The sequence below is a fragment of the Lolium perenne genome, chromosome 5 (genome assembly GCF_019359855.2).
Source record: "Lolium perenne isolate Kyuss_39 chromosome 5, Kyuss_2.0, whole genome shotgun sequence".
In the NCBI taxonomy this organism is placed as follows: Eukaryota; Viridiplantae; Streptophyta; class Magnoliopsida; order Poales; family Poaceae; genus Lolium; species Lolium perenne.
The window spans coordinates 24,537,570-24,562,186 of NC_067248.2; the positions used below are offsets into that span (position 1 = coordinate 24,537,570).

General features: G+C 45.0%; 2 long non-coding RNA genes across 4 annotated transcripts; both read right to left on the reverse strand.

The window, feature by feature from the left end:
- Positions 1–941: 941 nt before the first annotated feature.
- Positions 942–4,406, reverse strand: LOC139830971 (uncharacterized). Of its 2 annotated transcripts, XR_011744616.1 has the most exons (4): positions 4,167–4,405; positions 3,864–4,071; positions 2,487–2,571; positions 942–1,165 (listed from the first exon to the last, which is right to left on the reverse strand). It is a non-coding gene; the product is annotated as an uncharacterized lncRNA (long non-coding RNA). The 2 variants fall into 2 exon arrangements; XR_011744615.1 differs by having other exon boundaries at positions 3,864–4,406.
- Positions 4,407–5,539: 1,133 nt separating this feature from the next.
- LOC139830972 (uncharacterized) lies at positions 5,540–9,224 on the reverse strand. 2 transcript variants are annotated; one of them, XR_011744618.1, is made up of 4 exons: positions 8,981–9,221; positions 8,678–8,885; positions 7,302–7,386; positions 5,540–5,978 (listed from the first exon to the last, which is right to left on the reverse strand). It is a non-coding gene; the product is annotated as an uncharacterized lncRNA (long non-coding RNA). The 2 variants fall into 2 exon arrangements; XR_011744617.1 differs by having other exon boundaries at positions 8,678–9,224.
- Positions 9,225–24,617: the final 15,393 nt, after the last annotated feature.

Sequence of the window (24,617 nt, forward strand, 5' to 3'; positions counted from 1 at the left end):
GGACGGTTTTGCAAAGATTTGAAAGGCTTTATTTTTATTGTAAAACAATTTTGCAAGGCCTCAAAATATTTATTTTTCTTTGGGGATTTTCAAAACAAATAAGAAGGACTAAAGGGTTTTGTTAAAAGAAAAGAAAAGAGGAGGTTTATTATAAAACCATATGAGAGGAAAACACAAATAGTTTTTATTTAAAATAATTATATTTTGTTAAAATCATGTGGATGATATGATGCATGATGCATGATGATGCACAAAAGAAAAAGAACAAGCAAATCTAATATGGGTATTATCCTGGGCCGCTACAATCGACACCACTAACAAGGAACCTCGCCCCGAGGTTCCACGTCAACCTAAGGGGGAGTTGGTTAAACTATCGGGTCTTCATGCATCGTGTAGATCTCCTCGACACCACTAACAAGAGTTCTTGCTCCTCGTAGATCGGCGATACCACTAACAAGAAATCGTTGTCCAGCTGTTGATGAAGCGCTGCCGTCGGGACTTCCAAAGATCGGACCTAATAGGTGAGGGGCAAAGATCGTCTAACCCACGTAGAGACCTATGACTCAGAGAGGCAGATAAGGGAGAAGACTCAAAACTCGCATAGATAAGAGGAGAAAGAATATAGGTAAGAAGAAAAATCAGAGCTAATCAGATCTATACAACGAATTTTAAAAATAGTTTTGACTTTCTAAACTCAACGACCGTTGGCAAGGTTATCCTAAAGGCTGGACTAGTGGGGTACCGTCAACCTGATGCTCTGATACCAACTTGTGACGCCCCAAAACCGGTACCATGAGGATCCCAGCGAATCCGCCGAAATCCGCACGATATCGATTTTAGGAGACGCACCACCAAGCGCCTCGTACACGCCGAAGCATGCACGCGATGCGGGTGGAATCAATCACGAGCGGTAACATTACAACAGGATTACAATAAAGCCCACAAGAGACATATATATATTACAACAACGACTCCAACGAGTCAAGATACAAATAGGTACATACAAAGATCCAAATCCTACAGAAGATCAAATACATCCGAGTACGGACAAGATACAAATTGGACTAAGAGTCCTGAAGATAAACGATGGCGTCCATAACCCTGCCCAGGCCAAGCCGGAAGGGTAACCTTGCTAGCGTCGTCTTCATCGAACATATCTTCATACCTGCCCGGTTATATCCCGTAGAAGCAGCAATAAGTACGGGTTCGTACTTAACAAGACTTCAAGACGTATAAGCATTCGTCAACCAGTCATCCTTTGTACTTGAGGCACGCAGGGGACTTAGAGGACGCAAGAGGAACGTCATAGGCAATATGGTGGGGTTAAGCGGCAGCGCACATGCACTAAAAACCTATAGAGACACTCTACAACAGTCGTCTATCAGAGTAGGTGAGAGAGCGCATAAACTAACAGTTCTATACTCTGCAAACATAACACAGCCGATGCATTCCCCCCTCGCAAGGAAGTACTTACAAAGGCACTCACACGGTTGACAAGTTTTAACCATTTATTATTAGAGTTGTGCTAACTTACTACGCAAGTTATTATGATTGAAACAACAGGTGTAAGTTGTCTATGGTCGAGTCATACAGCTCCAAGTCGTCAATAACCGCGGACACGGCTTATCGATAAGATGTACACCCTGCAGGGGTTGCCCAAATGTACCCACACGCACGATCAACCCACTTGCGATGTGGATATCACGACTCGCACTCTCCTTCACGACAACAATGTCCAGGAAGCCACCTAACCAAGTTGAACCCGTATCGAAGTCCGGCCGTATCTCCGAAGCGGACTTAGCTATGTGTGTCAACGTGCTAGGTGGTTTAAACACACACTGGGGCGATAAACCACTTCGCAGAGGCTCCACGACCTATACGTGCATACCAGAAACAAGGGATACAAGGCACCCAGGGGCTTCCCAAAGTAAATAAGTAACAGGCTGGCATGCACGCAACAACAAATGGTAAAACATTACGAAACTAGTTGTGGCCACTGGACAAAGCTGTAGATTCCGGCAGTGGTCGAGGGGAGACCCAAAAACATACCCACGTGTGGTTAGAGCGCTCAGTCTCGGAACAGATAACAAGAACTCGGGTCCTGAGCTTTAAAGAAACACAAGTGAGCCGTCACAAAACGATCAGCTGACCCACCGATGCCTCCGCTAACAACTATTAACAAGTAACCATGATACCCTCAATAGATATAACCATGTAGCATGTGTCATGATTCCCAACAGATAACCGATAAGATAGCAGTAACGGTAACGAGATATAACAGCACTAGCATGCACTACGACTCGCAAGGCAGACCCGATAACCAAACAATAGCTGTAGGTGGTTGGTGGAGGCAATATGGGCTGCTTGGGGTAACAAGTGGAAGGGACACGTGACAAGAACGCAACTTAAGGATAGCATGAGGGAGAAGGCAAAATAAAATAGGTAAGCGACTTCTGCAGGGGCAGAAGTATAGGGGAAATGCTTGCCTGTTATAGCTTGCCGAGGAACATCCGGAGAACTTGGCGTATCTCACCGCACCACTTCGCGATCCTATCCGAGAAGAAGCAAATGCTGGAACACACATCGGATGCAAATCTTACTACTACGGCAGAAGAATCGGCATGATCATGATATGATATGCATGGCATGGCAAACATGATGCGGTGATGCAACTTATCCAATTTAAACGGAATCGGAATTCCGACAAGCAATTATTTAGGTTCAAGTTATTTATCTACCCCGCATATTAAATTTGGATTAGCATGGCAAAGACATGGCAAGGGTGCGCTACATCAAAGTTAAATGGAACCGGGACAACATTTATATAGTATCCCTCATATTCCATATGTTCCATATTAGGTGTTATTGCAAACTATCACGAGATTGTATGATGCATAATGCAACAGCAAGCATGGATGGCATAATCATGTTCATCACATTTTTCTGATCAATTTTCATATATAACACTTGTTATTTGGAGTTATAGATTGAGAGATATAAAATAGACAGATTTGCAAAAAAGGAAAGAATGAACAGAGAGAGGGAACGTGCTGAGCCTGAGCATTGCCCAGATTGGCAAAAAGGAAACGGATTAACTTGTGCACGAGAGGATTAGAAACAAGGGCTCCTGGACTGAACAACTACAGGATCACAGACATGTAAAACGACGTGAGTTGTAACTGGAACCAAAACGGAGAGCAGGAGCTCGACTGATGCCTTGTTTGCTAGTTTTCTGGAACTGAAACAAAAGACAGGTCTGAAGCTACAAACAGAGACAGAGAACATGGCCTTTTGCCTTGGAGTTGAGAGATGGATCTGTTGTTTTCAGCAGGAAGCTTCAGATTTTGACTGGATTAGTTGCAAAACGCTGTGAATAAACTAGCTAGTCAAACTAGGTGGCTAGCAAGTGGATTGATTCAAGCCGGGAGCTAGCTAGCAAGCAAGCTCACACACAGGTGGATGGATGAATAGAAATCGTGCAAAGCAGTTAAACTAGCTAGCAGACTGCTCAAAAGGAATTGTAGGGATGCAAGAATGTACATCGTTGTGGTGAGACCTGCTACTATCGCTATGCTGCTTGCGTGCTGATGCTGGATGGGACGCCGGGCGTGCGCGCGCGGGAGAGCAGCTGGTGCTGGCGCATCAAGGAAAAAAAGAATGCAGCAGCCCGGCTATAATTGAAACAGAGAGACAATGGGGAATTAAAATGGTGTGCATTTTGCCTCAAACGGGAATTTGACCCAGGAATCTGAACTCACGTTTTGATGCAAGGAAACGAGCCAGATGTGCTGCTAGTCTGCTACACATATGATGCACAGGTACATATGCGAGGATAAAAGAAGTAGAGAGGTTGCGCTCTGAACCTGACGAAACTGAAGACTGGGCGAACAGGGAGGCGAAGCAGGGACAGCGTCCATCGGTGTCGAGGAAGAGGAAGTCGAGGGTGAGGCTTCCGGGCTGCGCTACTGGTCGGAATCGAACGAGGAGATGTTGGGAAACGCGAACCCGGCCCTAGCCCAGCGCGACGGCGACCATGACGACGGCAAGGACTAGAAGAACTCCGATGAAAACCTCGGTCAGAACAGCGACAAATCCGTCAGATTTAGGCGACATGAAGAAGTGGTCGGATGCAGCAGGAAAAGGAAGGAGAAGGGAGAGGGCCTCACCAGGAACACACTGATGGTCTCGGAAAGGACGGAGCAGGTCGGAGGCGGTCGGAGACCTCGCCGGTGCGTGGCGGCCGGAGCGGAGAACGACGATTTGGGCGTCGATTTCGTGGCTGATTGGAGGCGCGCGCGTGTAGAGGAGCTTCAGCGTGACGAGGAGAAACTCGTGGTGGCCTTGGTTCAGCGAAAGGTGGTCGGACACGACGGGCGACGGTGATGCTGCGGCGGAGGTGTTTGGTGTTTTCTGAAACTTTGGTCTCGCTTGTTTGCGTGGTCGAGGGGAAAGAAGGGGCAGCGGCGCGAGGATGGAAAGGATGCGGGCTAGGGTTTTGCTGGGGAGCAGGAGGGGACACTTTAAGGGAGGACGAGGTGCGATGCGGAGCCACGGCACAGCGAGTGGAGGCGTGCGCGCAGGGAGGAAGAAGACAACAAACAGAGCAGGTGGATAAAGGCGGAGTTGAGCTCCAACGTGAGATGGTCCAAAAGCAGGAGCTGATCAGCTAGGCTGTACAGTCACGAGAAAAACAAGGTGGAGATAAGATTCTGTAGCAACATGAACGATTTGTTCAGCTCCCTCTTCTTCTTCTCATTGTCACTTCCTATTTTCCTTTTATTGCTGAATTTATTGAACAAAGAAGAGGATGAGAGGACGGTTTTGCAAAGATTTGAAAGGCTTTATTTTTATTGTAAAACAATTTTGCAAGGCCTCAAAATATTTATTTTTCTTTGGGGATTTTCAAAACAAATAAGAAGGACTAAAGGGTTTTGTTAAAAGAAAAGAAAAGAGGAGGTTTATTATAAAACCATATGAGAGGAAAACACAAATAGTTTTTATTTAAAATAATTATATTTTGTTAAAATCATGTGGATGATATGATGCATGATGCATGATGATGCACAAAAGAAAAAGAACAAGCAAATCTAATATGGGTATTATCCTGGGCCGCTACAATCGACACCACTAACAAGGAACCTCGCCCCGAGGTTCCACGTCAACCTAAGGGGGAGTTGGTTAAACTATCGGGTCTTCATGCATCGTGTAGATCTCCTCGACACCACTAACAAGAGTTCTTGCTCCTCGTAGATCGGCGATACCACTAACAAGAAATCGTTGTCCAGCTGTTGATGAAGCGCTGCCGTCGGGACTTCCAAAGATCGGACCTAATAGGTGAGGGGCAAAGATCGTCTAACCCACGTAGAGACCTATGACTCAGAGAGGCAGATAAGGGAGAAGACTCAAAACTCGCATAGATAAGAGGAGAAAGAATATAGGTAAGAAGAAAAATCAGAGCTAATCAGATCTATACAACGAATTTTAAAAATAGTTTTGACTTTCTAAACTCAACGACCGTTGGCAAGGTTATCCTAAAGGCTGGACTAGTGGGGTACCGTCAACCTGATGCTCTGATACCAACTTGTGACGCCCCAAAACCGGTACCATGAGGATCCCAGCGAATCCGCCGAAATCCGCACGATATCGATTTTAGGAGACGCACCACCAAGCGCCTCGTACACGCCGAAGCATGCACGCGATGCGGGTGGAATCAATCACGAGCGGTAACATTACAACAGGATTACAATAAAGCCCACAAGAGACATATATATATTACAACAACGACTCCAACGAGTCAAGATACAAATAGGTACATACAAAGATCCAAATCCTACAGAAGATCAAATACATCCGAGTACGGACAAGATACAAATTGGACTAAGAGTCCTGAAGATAAACGATGGCGTCCATAACCCTGCCCGTGCCAAGCCGGAAGGGTAACCTTGCTAGCGTCGTCTTCATCGAACATATCTTCATACCTGCCCGGTTATATCCCGTAGAAGCAGCAATAAGTACGGGTTCGTACTTAACAAGACTTCAAGACGTATAAGCATTCGTCAACCAGTCATCCTTTGTACTTGAGGCACGCAGGGGACTTAGAGGACGCAAGAGGAACGTCATAGGCAATATGGTGGGGTTAAGCGGCAGCGCACATGCACTAAAAACCTATAGAGACACTCTACAACAGTCGTCTATCAGAGTAGGTGAGAGAGCGCATAAACTAACAGTTCTATACTCTGCAAACATAACACAGCCGATGCATTCCCCCCTCGCAAGGAAGTACTTACAAAGGCACTCACACGGTTGACAAGTTTTAACCATTTATTATTAGAGTTGTGCTAACTTACTACGCAAGTTATTATGATTGAAACAACAGGTGTAAGTTGTCTATGGTCGAGTCATACAGCTCCAAGTCGTCAATAACCGCGGACACGGCTTATCGATAAGATGTACACCCTGCAGGGGTTGCCCAAATGTACCCACACGCACGATCAACCCACTTGCGACAGGTGGATATCACGACTCGCACTCTCCTTCACGACAACAATGTCCAGGAAGCCACCTAACCAAGTTGAACCCGTATCGAAGTCCGGCCGTATCTCCGAAGCGGACTTAGCTATGTGTGTCAACGTGCTAGGTGGTTTAAACACACACTGGGGCGATAAACCACTTCGCAGAGGCTCCACGACCTATACGTGCATACCAGAAACAAGGGATACAAGGCACCCAGGGGCTTCCCAAAGTAAATAAGTAACAGGCTGGCATGCACGCAACAACAAATGGTAAAACATTACGAAACTAGTTGTGGCCACTGGACAAAGCTGTAGATTCCGGCAGTGGTCGAGGGGAGACCCAAAAACATACCCACGTGTGGTTAGAGCGCTCAGTCTCGGAACAGATAACAAGAACTCGGGTCCTGAGCTTTAAAGAAACACAAGTGAGCCGTCACAAAACGATCAGCTGACCCACCGATGCCTCCGCTAACAACTATTAACAAGTAACCATGATACCCTCAATAGATATAACCATGTAGCATGTGTCATGATTCCCAACAGATAACCGATAAGATAGCAGTAACGGTAACGAGATATAACAGCACTAGCATGCACTACGACTCGCAAGGCAGACCCGATAACCAAACAATAGCTGTAGGTGGTTGGTGGAGGCAATATGGGCTGCTTGGGGTAACAAGTGGAAGGGACACGTGACAAGAACGCAACTTAAGGATAGCATGAGGGAGAAGGCAAAATAAAATAGGTAAGCGACTTCTGCAGGGGCAGAAGTATAGGGGAAATGCTTGCCTGTTATAGCTTGCCGAGGAACATCCGGAGAACTTGGCGTATCTCACCGCACCACTTCGCGATCCTATCCGAGAAGAAGCAAATGCTGGAACACACATCGGATGCAAATCTTACTACTACGGCAGAAGAATCGGCATGATCATGATATGATATGCATGGCATGGCAAACATGATGCGGTGATGCAACTTATCCAATTTAAACGGAATCGGAATTCCGACAAGCAATTATTTAGGTTCAAGTTATTTATCTACCCCGCATATTAAATTTGGATTAGCATGGCAAAGACATGGCAAGGGTGCGCTACATCAAAGTTAAATGGAACCGGGACAACATTTATATAGTATCCCTCATATTCCATATGTTCCATATTAGGTGTTATTGCAAACTATCACGAGATTGTATGATGCATAATGCAACAGCAAGCATGGATGGCATAATCATGTTCATCACATTTTTCTGATCAATTTTCATATATAACACTTGTTATTTGGAGTTATAGATTGAGAGATATAAAATAGACAGATTTGCAAAAAAGGAAAGAATGAACAGAGAGAGGGAACGTGCTGAGCCTGAGCATTGCCCAGATTGGCAAAAAGGAAACGGATTAACTTGTGCACGAGAGGATTAGAAACAAGGGCTCCTGGACTGAACAACTACAGGATCACAGACATGTAAAACGCACGTGAGTTGTAACTGGAACCAAAACGGAGAGCAGGAGCTCGACTGATGCCTTGTTTGCTAGTTTTCTGGAACTGAAACAAAAGACAGGTCTGAAGCTACAAACAGAGACAGAGAACATGGCCTTTTGCCTTGGAGTTGAGAGATGGATCTGTTGTTTTCAGCAGGAAGCTTCAGATTTTGACTGGATTAGTTGCAAAACGCTGTGAATAAACTAGCTAGTCAAACTAGGTGGCTAGCAAGTGGATTGATTCAAGCCGGGAGCTAGCTAGCAAGCAAGCTCACACACAGGTGGATGGATGAATAGAAATCGTGCAAAGCAGTTAAACTAGCTAGCAGACTGCTCAAAAGGAATTGTAGGGATGCAAGAATGTACATCGTTGTGGTGAGACCTGCTACTATCGCTATGCTGCTTGCGTGCTGATGCTGGATGGGACGCCGGGCGTGCGCGCGGGAGAGCAGCTGGTGCTGGCGCATCAAGGAAAAAAAGAATGCAGCAGCCCGGCTATAATTGAAACAGAGAGACAATGGGGAATTAAAATGGTGTGCATTTTGCCTCAAACGGGAATTTGACCCAGGAATCTGAACTCACGTTTTGATGCAAGGAAACGAGCCAGATGTGCTGCTAGTCTGCTACACATATGATGCACAGGTACATATGCGAGGATAAAAGAAGTAGAGAGGTTGCGCTCTGAACCTGACGAAACTGAAGACTGGGCGAACAGGGAGGCGAAGCAGGGACAGCGTCCATCGGTGTCGAGGAAGAGGAAGTCGAGGGTGAGGCTTCCGGGCTGCGCTACTGGTCGGAATCGAACGAGGAGATGTTGGGAAACGCGAACCCGGCCCTAGCCCAGCGCGACGGCGACCATGACGACGGCAAGGACTAGAAGAACTCCGATGAAAACCTCGGTCAGAACAGCGACAAATCCGTCAGATTTAGGCGACATGAAGAAGTGGTCGGATGCAGCAGGAAAAGGAAGGAGAAGGGAGAGGGCCTCACCAGGAACACACTGATGGTCTCGGAAAGGACGGAGCAGGTCGGAGGCGGTCGGAGACCTCGCCGGTGCGTGGCGGCCGGAGCGGAGAACGACGATTTGGGCGTCGATTTCGTGGCTGATTGGAGGCGCGCGCGTGTAGAGGAGCTTCAGCGTGACGAGGAGAAACTCGTGGTGGCCTTGGTTCAGCGAAAGGTGGTCGGACACGACGGGCGACGGTGATGCTGCGGCGGAGGTGTTTGGTGTTTTCTGAAACTTTGGTCTCGCTTGTTTGCGTGGTCGAGGGGAAAGAAGGGGCAGCGGCGCGAGGATGGAAAGGATGCGGGCTAGGGTTTTGCTGGGGAGCAGGAGGGGACACTTTAAGGGAGGACGAGGTGCGATGCGGAGCCACGGCACAGCGAGTGGAGGCGTGCGCGCAGGGAGGAAGAAGACAACAAACAGAGCAGGTGGAGAAAGGCGGAGTTGAGCTCCAACGTGAGATGGTCCAAAAGCAGGAGCTGATCAGCTAGGCTGTACAGTCACGAGAAAAACAAGGTGGAGATAAGATTCTGTAGCAACATGAACGATTTGTTCAGCTCCCTCTTCTTCTTCTCATTGTCACTTCCTATTTTCCTTTTATTGCTGAATTTATTGAACAAAGAAGAGGATGAGAGAACGGTTTTGCAAAGATTTGAAAGGCTTTATTTTTATTGTAAAACAATTTTGCAAGGCCTCAAAATATTTATTTTTCTTTGGGGATTTTCAAAACAAATAAGAAGGACTAAAGGGTTTTGTTAAAAGAAAAGAAAAGAGGAGGTTTATTATAAAACCATATGAGAGGAAAACACAAATAGTTTTTATTTAAAATAATTATATTTTGTTAAAATCATGTGGATGATATGATGCATGATGCATGATGATGCACAAAAGAAAAAGAACAAGCAAATCTAATATGGGTATTATCCTGGGCCGCTACACACTGCAAGGGGAGTCTCCACTTCTCAATCTCTTTACTTTGTTTTTGTCTTGCTTTATTTTATTTACTACTTTGTTTGCTGCACTAAATCAAAATAAATAAAAATTAGTTGCTAGTTTTACTTTATTTGCTATCTTGTTTGCTATATCAAAAACACAAAAAAATTAGTTTACTTGCATTTACTTTATCTAGTTTGCTTTATTTACTGTTGCTAAAATGGCCAACGCTGAAAATACTAAGTTGTGTGACTTCACAACCACAAATAATAATGATTTCTTATGCACACCTATTGCTCCACCTGCTACTACAGCAGAATTCTTTGAAATTAAACCTGCTTTACTGAATCTTGTTATGCGAGAGCAATTTTCTGGTGTTAGTTCTGATGATGCTGCTGCCCATCTTAATAATTTTGTTGAACTATGTGAAATGCAAAAATATAAAGATGTAGATGGTGATATTATTAAACTAAAATTGTTCCCTTTCTCATTAAGAGGAAGAGCTAAAGATTGGTTGCTATCTCTGCCTAGGAATAGTATTGATTCATGGACTAAATGCAAGGATGCTTTTATTGGTAGATATTATCCCCCTGCTAAAATTATATCTTTGAGGAGTAGCATAATGAATTTTAAACAATTAGATACTGAACATGTTGCTCAAGCTTGGGAAAGAATGAAATCTCTGGTTAAAAATTGCCCAACTCATGGACTGACTACTTGGATGATCATCCAAACCTTCTATGCAGGACTAAATTTTTCTTCACGGAATTTATTGGATTCAGCTGCTGGAGGTACCTTTATGTCCATTACTCTTGGTGAAGCAACAAAGCTTCTTGATAATATGATGATCAACTACTCTGAATGGCACACGGAAAGAGCTCCCCAAGGTAAGAAGGTAAATTCTGTCGAAGAAACCTCTTCCTTGAGTGATAAGATTGATGCTATTATGTCTATGCTTGTGAATGATAGGACTAATATTGATCCTAATAATGTTCCATTAGCTTCATTGGTTGCACAAGAAGAACATGTTGATGTAAACTTCATTAAAAATAATAATTTCAACAACAATGCTTACCGGAACAATTCTAGTAACAACTATAGGCCATATCCTTATAATAATGGCAACGGCTATGGTAATTCTTATGGGAATTCTTACAACAATAATAGGAGTTCACCCCCTGGACTTGAAGCCATGCTTAAAGAATTTATTAGTACGCAAACTGCTTTTAACAAATCTGTTGAAGAAAAGCTTGGGAAAATTGATATACTTGCTTCTAAAGTCGATAGTCTTGCTGCTGATGTTGATCTTTTGAAATCAAAAGTCTTGCCTAATGAGCATCATCATAATAAAATTGTTACTACAGCAAATGCTATTCAAGTTAGAATTAATGAGAATATAAGATTAATGGCTGAACTGCGTGCTAGGTGGGATAGAGAAGAAAACGAAAAACTAGCTAAAGAGAAGAATATAGCTAAAGTTTGGACTATTACCACCACTAGTAATGCTAATGCTACACATGTTGCTGCACCTCCTACTAATACTAATAAAAGAATTGGTGTTAGCAATGTTTCCACTTCTAATGCAAAGCGTGAGAAACTGCTAAAACTGCTGAAACTGCCTGTGATAAAGCTGCTGAAATTTTTTCCAACATTGGGGATGATGATCCCATTGCTTTAGATTATAATGGTTTGAATTTTGATGATTGCCACATCTCTGAAGTTATAAAGTTCTTGCAAAAACTTGCTAAAAGTCCTAATGCTAGTGCTATAAATTTGGCTTTCACGCATCATATTACAAATGCTCTCATAAAAGCTAGAGAAGAGAAATTAGAGCGGGAAGCCTCTATTCCTAGAAAGCTAGAGGATGGTTGGGAGCCCATCATTAAGATAAAGGTTAAAGATTTTGATTGTAATGCTTTATGTGATCTTGGTGCAAGTATTTCTGTTATGCCTAAGAAAATTTATGATATGCTTGACTTGCCACCGCTGAAAAACTGTTATCTGGATGTTAATCTTGCTGATCATTCTACAAAGAAACCTTTGGGTAAAGTTGATAATGTTCGCATTACCGTTAACAATAACCTTGTTCTCGTTGATTTTGTTGTCTTGGATATTGAATGCAATGCATCTTGTCCCATTATATTGGGAAGACCTTTTCTTCGAACTGTTGGTGCTATCATTGATATGAAGGAAGGTAATATAAAATATCAATTTCCTCTCAAGAAAGGTATGGAACACTTCCCTAGAAAGAGAATGAAGTACCCTTTTGATTCTATTATGAGAACAAATTATGATGTTGACACTTCGTCTCTTGATAATACTTGATACACACTTTCTGCGCCTAGCTGAAAGGCGTTAAAGAAAAGCGCTTATGGGAGCAACCCATGTTTTTACCTACAGTACTTTGTTTTTATTTTGTGTCTTGGAAGTTGTTTACTACTGTAGCAACCTCTCCTTATCTTAGTTTTGTGTTTTGTTGTGCCAAGTTAAGCCGTTGATAGAAAAGTAAGTACTAGATTTGGATTACTGCGCAGTTCCAGATTTCTTTTCTATCACGAATCTGGGTACACCTCTCTGTAGGTAACTCAGAAAATTATGCCAATTTACGTGAGTGATCCTCAGATATGTACGCAACTTTCATTCAATTTGAGAATTTTCATTTGAGCAAGTCTGGTGCCATTTTAAAATTCGTCAATACGAACTGTTCTGTTTTGACAGATTCTGCCTTTTATTTCGCATTGCCTCTTTTGCTATGTTGGATGAATTTCTTTGATCCACTAATATCCAGTAGCAGTATGCAATGTCCAGAAGTGTTAAGAATGATTGTGTCACCTCTGAATATGTCAATTTATATTGTGCACTAACCCTCTAATGAGTTGTTTCGAGTTTGGTGTGGAGGAAGTTTTCAAGGATCAAGAGAGGAGTATGATGCAACATGATCAAGGAGAGTGAAAGCTCTAAGCTTGGGGATGCCCCGGTGGTTCACCCCTGCATATATTAAGAAGACTCAAGCGTCTAAGCTTGGGGATGCCCAAGGCATCCCCTTCTTCATCGACAACATTATCAGGTTCCTCCCCTGAAACTATATTTTTATTCCATCACATCTTATGTGCTTTTTCTTGGAGCGTCGGTTTGTTTTTGTTTTTTGTTTTGTTTGAATAAAATGGATCCTAGCATTCACTTTATGGGAGAGAGACACGCTCCGCTGTAGCATATGGACAAGTATGTCCTTGGTTTCTACTCATAGTATTCATGGCGAAGTTTCTCCTTCGTTAAATTGTTATATGGTTGGAATTGGAAAATGATACATGTAGTAATTGCTATAAATGTCTTGGGTAATGTGATACTTGGCAATTGTTGTGCTCATGATTAAGCTCTTGCATCATATGCTTTGCACCCATTAATGAAGAAATACATAGAGCATGCTAAAATCTGGTTTGCATATTTGGTTTCTCTAAGGTCTAGATAATTTCTAGTATTGAGTTTGAACAACAAGGAAGACGATGTAGATTCTTATAATGTTTTCAATATGTCTTTTATGTGAGTTTTGCTGCACCGGTTCATCCTTGTGTTTGTTTCAAATAAACCTTGCTAGCCTAAACCTTGTATCGAGAGGGAATACTTCTCATGCATCCAAAATCCTTGAGCCAACCACTATGCCATTTGTGTCCACCATACCTACCTACTACATGGTATTTTCCGCCATTCCAAAGTAAATTGCTGGAGTGCTACCTTTAAAATTCCATTCTTCACCTTTGCAATATATAGCTCATGGGATAAATAGCTTAAAAACTATTGTGGTATTGAATATGTAATTATGCACTTTATCTCTTATTAAGTTGCTTGTTGTGCGATAACCATGTTCACTGGGGACGCCATCAACTATTCATTGTTGAATTTCATGTGAGTTGCTATGCATGTCCGTCTTGTCTGAAGTAAGAGAGATCTACCACCTTATGGTTAAGCATGCATATGTTAGAGAAGAACATTGGGCCGCTAACTAAAGCCATGATCCATGGTGGAAGTTTCAGTTTTGGACATATATCCTCAATCTCAAATGAGAAAATTATTAATTGTTGTCACATGCTTATGCATAAAAGAGGAGTCCATTATCTGTTGTCTATGTTGTCCCGGTATGGATGTCTAAGTTGAAGAATAATCAATAGCGAGAAATCCAATGCGAGCTTTCTCCTTAGACCTTTGTACAGGCGGCATAGAGGTACCCCTTTGTGACACTTGGTAAAAACAGTGCATTGTGATGATCCGGTAGTCCAAGCTAATTAGGACAAGGTGCGGGCACTATTAGTACACTATGCATGAGGCTTGCAACTTATAAGATATAATTTACATGATGCATATGCTTTATTACTACCGTTGACAAAATTGTTTCATGTTTTCAAAATCAAAGCTCTAGCACAAATATAGCAATCGATGCTTTTCCTCTATGAGGACCATTCTTTTACTTTCAATGTTGAGTCAGTTCACATATTTCTCTCCATCTCAAGAAGCAAACACTTGTGTGAACTATGCATTGATTCCTACATACTTGCTTATTGCACTTATTATATTACTCTATGTTGACAATATCCATGAGATATACATGTTACAAGTTGAAAGCAACCGCTGAAACTTAATCTTCTTTTGTGTTGCTTCAATGCTTTTACTATGAATTGTTGCTTTATGAGTTAACTCTTATGCAAGACTTATTGATGCTTGTCTTGAAGTGCTATTCATGAAAAGTCTTTGCTTTATGATTCACTTGTTTACTCATGTCATATACATTGTTTTGATCGCTGCATTCACTACATATGCTATACAAATAGTATGATCAAGATTATGATGGCATGTCACTCCAGAAATTATCTGTGTTATCGTTTTACCTGCTCGGGACGAGCAGAACTAAGCTTGGGGATGCTGATACGTCTCCGACGTATCGATAATTTCTTATGTTCCATGCCACATTATTGATGTTATCTACATGTTTTATGCACACTTTATGTCATATTCGTGCATTTTCTGGAACTAACCTATTAACAAGATGCCGAAGTGCCAGTTGCTGTTTTCTGCTGTTTTTGGTTTCAGAAATCCTAGTAACGAAATATTCTCGGAATTGGACGAAATCAACGCCTAGGGTCCTATTTTTCCACGAAGCTTCCAGAAGTCCGAAGGAGAGACGAAGTGGGGCCACAGGGTGCCCAAACCCTAGGGCGGCGCGGCCCACCCCCTGGCCGCGCCGGCCTATGGTGTGGGGCCCCTGTGCCCCCTCCTGACCTGCCCTTCCGCCTACTTAAAGCCTCCGTGACGAAACCCCCGGTCACGAGAGCCACGATACGAGAAAACATACCGAGACGCCTCCGCCGCCGATCCCATCTCGGGGATCCAGAGATCGCCTCCGGCACCCTGCCGGAGAGGGGAATCATCTCCTGAGGACTCTACACCGCCATGGTCGCCTCCGGAGTGATGAGTGAGTAGTCTACCCCTGGACTATGGGTCCATAGCAGTAGCTAGATGGTTGTCTTCTCCCCATTGTGCTATCATTGTTGGATCTTGTGAGCTGCCTAACATGATCAAGATCATCTATCTGTAATTCTATATGTTGCGTTTGTTGGGATCCGATGAATAGAGAATACTTGTTATGTTGATTATCAAAGTTATATCTACGTGTTGTTTATGATCTTGCATGCTTTCCGTTACTAGTAGATGCTCTGGCCAAGTAGATGCTTGTAACTCCAAGAGGGAGTACTAATGCTCGATAGTGGCTTCATGCCTCGCATTGACACCGGGACAAGGATGTGTAAAGTTCTAAGGTTGTGTTGTGCTGTTGCCACTAGGGATAAAACATTGATGCTATGTCTAAGGATGTAGTTGTTGATTACATTACGCACCATACTTAATGCAATTGTCTGTTGCTTTGCAACTTAATACTGGAAGGGGTTCGGATGATAACCTGAAGGTGGACTTTTTAGGCATAGATGCAGTTGGATGGCGGTCTATGTACTTTGTCGTAATGCCCAATTAAATCTCACTATAATCATCATGATATGTATGTGCATGGTCATGCTCTCTTTATTTGTCAATTGCCCAACTGTAATTTGTTCACCCAACATGCTGTTCGTCTTATGGGAGAGACACCTCTAGTGAACTGTGGACCCCGGTCCAATTCTCTTTACTGAAATACAATCTACTGCAATACTTGTTCTGCTGTTTTCTGCAAACAATCATCTTCCACACAATACGGTTAACCCTTTGTTACAGCAAGCCGGTGAGATTGACAACCTCACTGTTTCGTTGGGGCAAAGTACTTTGGTTGTGTTGTGCAGGTTCCACGTTGGCGCCGGAATCTCTGGTGTTGCGCCGCACTACATCCCGCCGCCATCAACCTTCAACGTGCTTCTTGGCTCCTACTGGTTCGATAAACCTTGGTTTCTTACTGAGGGAAAACCTGCTGCTATACGACATCATACCTTCCTCTTGGGGTTCCCAACGAACGTGTGAGTTACACGCCATCAAGGGGCTAGCTGGTGCAGTGGTGATCACGCGTGCGAGAGGAGGGAGCGAGAGGAGGACGAGAACGATGAGGCGAGCGTGCGCTCTGTCGTGTCCAGAGACGTGCCAGTGCACACTCTTGCGCGCCGTGGCTGGCATGGGCGCGTCTGGGCGCGTCTGTGCTGGCCAATGTCGTGCTCGTTTCTGGCCAGGGAAGGTACTAGCATGCGTAGGAGAGTGGGGAGAGGCTTGCTGACATGGTGGAGGTGACCAGAGAGAGAGGGAGACGATGAGTGGCATGAGAGTGGCATGATGGCTGGCATGGTCTTGTTTTGATCATGCCAATCCTTGTACTGTGGTACTATAGCTTTGCTTTGATGCAGAGGTGTAAGGAGGGGTCAATGATGGCCATAGTAAAGCTGGTTTAGTCTAAAACCTAGTGGGTAAAAGCATGTATGAGTAAAGTAGTTTGATGCCTGCCAAGTATTCGATGTTATGGCGGCATGAACAAAAAATTTGAAATTTGCAAATCTTTTTGGTGAGGTTGACTCAAATAAAGTTTGGAGTAGATTGGTGGTGGTGGTGTGCCAAATTGAAGTGTTTTGTGAAAATCCAAAAAGTGGATGATCTTCTCTTTGTTTCAAGGTTGCCACTTGTCACTTTTATATTAAGCAATGGAGGCAGAGTCAACCATGATGGTCAACACAAAACTTGTTCACCTTGATGTGGTCTTGGATGAGGTGGAAAGATTTGGCCAGGTGTGGTTTGAGAAACTCTTAATCCAGGGGCTCAAAGTGGCTAAGATATTAAAAGTGTCACATATGACCATTATCATATGTGACTTGGTTTTTGATTTTCTCCTTATTTGATTTGGGTTTTCTTGATTCAAAAGTGATTCTTATTAGTTTAGGAACATTTCCAAACCATTAAAACAATTCCAAAAGGCCTAGTTCAAAGATTTGCAAAAGTGGCCATAAACACATAAGAGGTGATATTCCAATTTTCCTTATTCTTCTATTTTGTTCCTCTTGCTTTACTTGGGCATGGTCTAGGGTCCCTTTAGGGTTAGATTAGGTTTAGTGATGGTTTCAAACCATTTGGGTAGAGTATGAGGGCATAGGGCAAGATTTGGTATTATGGCTATGTGCCACATATGCCTCTAGGCATAGTTTTGTTTTCTTTTTATTTTCCTTTGTTTCACCTTGGTTTTGATTTGTTAAGTACTAGGTAAGGTTTATTAAGGTTTTCCAATCATCTAATCAAGGTAGAAGGGCCTAGGTTAAAGTTTTACAAAAATATCCATAGGCTTCCATAGGCCTTTTCTTATTTAATTTCTTTTGATTTTGTTTTTACCTTGGAAGGTGAAAACAAGGTAAGGTTTAGGGTTTTAGGAACATTTGATAAGCACATCAACAACTATTATGGCAATAGCCCAAGAATTAAGTAGGATCACTATGCATAGCATAATATGTAATAAAAAATTTGTTAGTTCTCATTTTTGGAAAAAGAAATTCATTTTCTTCTTGTTTTGAAAATTTGGGATGTTACAACGAACGAGGCAAAAGTATTGGTCAGACCAAAGGACACGAAGATGTACTCAGGCTAAACACCATGAGTATAAACATCATCAAGATAGGCATCGAAACTGAGTTTGATTTGACGATAGCCCAAAATCAAATCAAATATTTGGGAAGATAGCATATCCATCAAGGATATACTTCATTACTTCAACACCAACAAAATTAGACATCCCTTTGAGAAGAATCAAGTCGGATAGAGCTTTTGTCTTGCAACTCTCCAAGTTGTTGTTTAAGCTCAACCAACTAATCTAGGATATCCAGTACGGTTTCTTGGAGAAGTACTGATTCAGAGAACCAACGTACTCACGAACCTGACATCACGGTCATGTGATATCATGGTGATACTTCTAGAAAGAGATCTAGAACATCACGTACCACCAATATATCTCTAAGTTCGAGAGTGAACATTCTTTATAAGGAAAGCGATGTGGTCTTGAGAGCTTCGGCATGAACCTAACTCTTTGACCAAAGAAGATGTGCCTAGATAACAGACTAGGGAACACAGTCAAACTTCGCCTAGTGATCGACAATCATGCTAAAAATGACATAAATGTCCTTGGATTTCAAAGAAATAAGAATTACATAGAATCTCGGATGGACACATCAATACATACACCACAACATTCCCAAGCATGGACAGCTCGGAGGAAGGGCGAGTAAAGATATGTAAGAGCATCAATTCATAAATAAGGCCATGAGACTTAGCACGATCTATAGATATAGAAGAATGTGATACTCTAAGGTAGAATAGACTAGAAGCTATATAAGCCTTTAAATCTGCGGATTACAATACTTTGACCGAGTCCTAGAAATGGACGAGGTACTGGAGTTTGTTTCTCCTGACATCTCGAAGTGAAATATCTTGAAAGACCGCAAGAGTAACATGCACTAGAAGATTCCAATGCACAATTACAAATTGGATGCTAACTAGCAGACTGATACGTCCAATTTGCATCACTATTTTATATCATAATTTGCTGTTATTCATTGATATATCTCATATTTGGACATAATACTTATGTTATTTCATCTATTTTGCATGTTTCATGATTATTGGAGGATCGAGCACCGGAGCCAGGATTCTGCTGGAAAGCACCGTCAGAATGCAATATTTCGGAAGATCAACAGTCGAGGGAATTTATACCAAAAATCCTATTTTTCCAGATGACGAAGGAAGCCAGAAGGGGGAGCCGAGGGGACCTGAGGTGGGCCCACACCATGGGCCGGCGCGGCCCAAGGCCTGGCCGCGCCGCCCAGTGAGGAGGGGGGTGTTATCACCAGAATTTGACCGGATCAGAGGTGGGCCGCGAACAAGATTGGGCTTGAAGGATATACGTGGAAGAAATACATGAATCGGCCTTGCATACAAAGTTTGGGCTAGTTTGCCCGTGTATCTGTAATATAGTAGGATACGTGTCGGTTAGTTAGAGTTTGGCTCGTGCACGGTTGGGATTATTCCCACGTTAGAAAGTCTACGGACTATAAATATGTATCTAGGGTTTATGAAATAAACAACAATCACGTTCACCACAAATCAATCTAGGCGCATCGCCAACTCCCTTGTCTCGAGGGTTTCTTCCGGGTAAGCATCATGCTGCCTTGCGATCTAGGCAGTATACGTTTATTCGTTGTTCATGCGTTGCTCGTGCTGAAGCCTTTTTGATGGCGAGTAACGTAGTTATCTTAGACGTGTTAGGGTTAGCATTGTTCATCGTATCATATGCTATCGTCGTGCAACCCTGAGACGTCTAGCCGCCCTTACACCTATCTTAGGTGTAAGGGCGGCACCCCGCTTGATCGTTACTTAGTAGATCCGATCCGTTATGGTTGCTCCTTGTTCTTCAAGGATTAGTTTAATATCTGCATAGTTAGGCCTTACAAACGGGTTGAAGGATCCAGTGGCGCGTAGGGTGTAGTTTGCTAGCCCTAGACAGGATGTTCCGGGGATCAACCTCGTGTTGATTTTTAGGCCTTGTCTAGGGTCGGTTTACGATCACCGTGCGTGGCCGCCAGGCTCAATCACGAGTAGGATGTTCCGACTATGTGGTGAGAACCCTAAATCGTAGTAGGTCGTTTTAGCTTTGTTTTGATCAAGCAGGACCACCATATATTCGTACACCTCGTGCGGATCATGGGTGGATCGGCTCTTTGAGCCGATTCACAGGACTACCTGAGAGCCGATTGAGGCTCGTATTTAATGTTTACGTGTATGCCATCCAGGAAACTAAGCGAGGCACATCCATCACCTTCCTGACCAGGTATAGGTCAGGTGGCACGCCCTTGCACCAGCATCGGACGTGCGTGCCGAGTCTTTGCGGGCCGTCGCTCAGAGGGATCAGGGCCAGCCGCAGTCCTGAGAGCCTCCCGGCTCTACTGTGTTGCCCGTCGCTGCTCGTCGGTGGGTTTCTGACCGCAACACATTCTGGCACGCCCGGTGGGACAATCTTCAACATCAACCGCATCGCCATCTACATCTGAGATGGCGGAAGGCACCCCAGTCACGTACGAGGATCTGACCGAGGAGCTCAAGAAGAAGTACGACGAGGTCAAAGCAATCCTCGAAGCCGACCTCATCGGCTCTTTTCACAGAACCCGCTCACATGGCATCAGGTGGAAAGGGTTCGCGCCTGAAGGCGCGCTCGATGGAGTGGACCTGTCCACCCCGTCAGAAGAACGCACCAGGTCCCTGCGTCAGGAGATTAACTTCCTGGTAGCTCACTCGCTGCACCGCCATTCTGAGAGCCTGGTGAACACTTTGGAGCGTGTCGCTCTTCGGGTGATCCAGGAAATCATGAGGAATCAGTACTCTCCGACAGGACCAGCTCTCGGGACTTACCAAGGAGAGGTGCCTCTCCATTCTCGTCCGCCACTGCCATTCGCGTTGGCAGCACCAGAAGTGCCGAATTCACCGGCATACGTCATCTACAAGATCGGTGGTGACCCTAGTGACTACCAGTTCTTGCATGAGGCGCCTAAGGAGATCCCTCATGGATACACGTGCACATACGTACCGCACGGCGATGGAATCGGGCGCTCACAAACCAGACTGCGACAGCAGGGACTTCTGGAACAACAGGAGGAACTTCGGGAACAGATCTTGAGAAGCAGACGTGGCTAGCTAAGTATGCCACTCCGACAAACCTCCAGAGCTCAGCTCCTGCAGTTGGCTCAGAGCTGGAAAAGCAAGCATGGCTGGCTAAGTATGCCACTCCGGCGAATCTTCAGAGTTCGACTCCGGCAGCCAGCACAGCGGATCAGATCAGTACTATCCTGAAAGACCAGTTCGGCATGGTGCCGAAAAGGAGGACAATCGGCTATTCCAAGCCGTACCCCAACGCGTACGAGTTGATCCCGCTACCACCCAAATATCGGCTCCCGGACTTCTCCAAGTTTAATGGATCAGATGGTGCCAGCCCCATCGAGCATGTGAGCCGATATTTGGCACAGCTGGGCATGATCTCAGCATCAGATGAGCTGCGTGTGAGGTTCTTCGCACAATCCCTCACAGGATCGGCTTTCGGGTGGTACACATCGTTGCCACCAGACTCAATCCGGACTTGGAAGCAGTTGGAAGAGCAGTTCCACGTACAGTATCACTCAGAGGCTTCCGAGGCTGGCATTGCCGATTTAGCACAAGTACGTCAGAAGCGCGGAGAGACAGTGTCAGATTATATCCAGCGCTTCAGGACCGTTAGGAACCGATGCTATTCGGCTCGTCTGACTGAAAAAGAAGCAGTCGAGTTGGCGGTGGTGGGTCTCGCATCACCAATCAAGGACGTGGCCTCCCAAGCAGACTACCCTTCGCTGGCGCACATGGTGCAGAAGCTGTCAGTATATGAACAGCGCCACCCGGATGTATACCAGGATAAATTCAAGTGTGTGGTGGTCCTGGTTGAGGCAGATGAAGAAGAAGGCTCTGCGGGAGATCAAGAGGTAGCAGTGGCTGAATGGACTCGGGGGGCAAGCCCCGTGTCATGCAAGTGGGTTAAGCCACAAGGTCCTCCTAGAGGGTTTGACTTCGACGTTACCAAAGCTGAGAAGATTTTCGACCTCTTACTTAAGGAGAAGCAGCTGAAGGTACCCGAAGGCCACAAGATCCCCACGGTGCAGGAACTGAATGGAAAGCCATACTGCAAATGGCATAACACGTTCACCCATGCCACCAACGACTGCAGGGTGTGGCGGCAGCAAGTCCAAATGGCGATAGAACAAGGGCGTCTAATTTTCAACCAGTACGCCATGAAAGTCAACACACACCCTTTCCCCGCCGTTAACATGGTGGAGTGCACTTACCCTAGAGAGTGCCAGCCTGGAGTCTCGTTTGACATCAACATGGTAGGACCTGGACACCACTCTGGTAAGGACGGAGACGAGGGCAGCTGCTCTCGTAGCAAGGACACTGAGGAAGCCGATTCACGTGATCGGCTCCGTCACGACGGCAAGCGCTACATCACAGAGGGAGAAGTGAGGAATGTGAGATATCAACGACCTCTCTCTGATCACCTCCTCAACAAGTATGTGAGTCAATATGACCAACGCCGACGAACCAACGACGATGGTGAAAGAAATCGTCTGGCTGGGGACACCAGGAGGTATCGTCGGCATGATCGCGACGAGGAGAGACATGAGCGCCATGCCAAGGAAAAGGCAAGAGAGCGAGACGACGAGGATAGGCACTGGGACTGTCCCTTCTTCAAACACTGCTGGGATTCAGGAATGAGCCGATTGCCTACAATCGGCAACTACCCAGAATGTAGACAGAAGAGGGAAGACGCGTCTAACGTGTCTGTGTTCAGACGTCTAGGGCCTCTCCCGCCTCGGAACAAGCACGCTGAGTCCCCTCGGGTGGAAGACCTCAAGGAATTGGGAGACGATGAAGAAGAAGAAGAAGAAGAAGAAGAAGAAGATAAGTACCACCGGCCAAGGTGGTGCCCTGATGGACTCAGCCGTTCTCAAAAGCGTAGGGTTCAGCGATTACGTGGTTTGGAGGAAGCCGAAAGGTTATACCTGCACACGTTGAGGAAGGCGCGGCCTGATCTGGCCGCCAAAGTTCAGCGAACCCTGGACGAAGAAGGTCGGCCACAAAGGAAAGAGTGGCGTCCTAGACAAAAGAAAGCCGATGATGAAACATCGGCTGGCACAAACATGGTGTTCATCCTTCCGACGGAGTTTAGTGCTCCAGGATTAGACGAAGCACCTGTGGCACAACTTGACTGCGGCCCACGGCCAGTTATCTTCGAGAAGCCACGAGAAAGAAGCTACAGGCATCTGAAGGCCCTGTACTTGCGAGGCTATATCGATGGGCAGCCTGTCAACAAGATGCTGGTGGACACCGGAGCGGCAGTCAACATTATGCCATACTCCATGCTACGTCGGTTGGGGCGCTCTAGCTCGGATCTGATCAAGACCAACGTGACGTTGAGCGATTTCAATGGCCAAGCGTCTGACGCACAAGGTGTTCTAAGCGTGGATCTGACCGTAGGAAGGAAAACCATCCCTACGACGTTCTTATTGTCGATAGCAAGAGCACCTATGCTGTTCTGCTAGGAAGAGATTGGATCCACCCCAATTGTTGCATTCCATCCACGATGCACCAATGTGTAATACAGTGGGATGGAGATGAGGTAGAAGTCGTCCATGCAGATAACTCAGCCGAGATTTCAACGGCTGGCATGAACGCTTGGGAGACAACAGGCCAAGAGCCACTCTCAGGCATCAATTTGGACGACTGCGAGCGCATCGACGTGACAAAGGACGGGGTTAGGCTGGTCTTATCCACCGGCCTGACCGTGTAGCAAGAACAAACCTATGGACAAACGTGGCGAGGCCGATCCTTGGGATCGGCCCCAAAGATCCATGAAGGAACATTGCAAAACCTTCATTGAGTGATTCAATCAACGTGAAAGCCGATTCCGGCAATCGGCCAAAATTATCTTCACCACACCACTGCCTGGGTTCGACGTCGATCTATTAAGCAGCAGTTTTACGTCGGCTGATGAGAGTCAACATTAGTCCTAATGGAGCCGACGTTCAAACACAGTGCCTTGACTAACTACAGAGCCGATATCCGCAGTTACCTGACAGATTCGGCTCGGGGGGCACCTAATCAGATAAACATGTGCGATATAGGTGCAGTGAAATATTGGGGGCCGATAGAAAATCGGCCAGTAAAAAAATCTCATGATATACAGCCGATGCACGGACATCGACTTTAGAGCTAAGAAACAAAGCCGATGCGCAGCCATCCATCGACTCTAGTACAATTACACAGGATCTACCTGCTGCGTGCTCAAGGCCTCTGCTTCTTTGAGGGAGTGAACAATGAGAGCTTCCCCGGCCGCAATGAGCCGATTTTGATGCCCAAACTTTCTCTTCAAGGACTTCCAACCCTTTACGTCAGTATCGGCTTTCAACGGAAGAAGAGGCGATCGATGGGAACAAGTTTAGCTGGCTCGGCATGGTGGCTGTCTCAGAGGTACCTAAGTTTGAAGCCCTTTGTCTGATCCGTGCATCCTCACCGTTATTCTCGCCTTGACTGAGGCTCGGGGGGCAGCTGGCCTGGTAGATGCTCTGTTTCAGAAGCCGATTGGAGTGTCATCGGCTGGTCCGTCGTCGCGACCTTCTT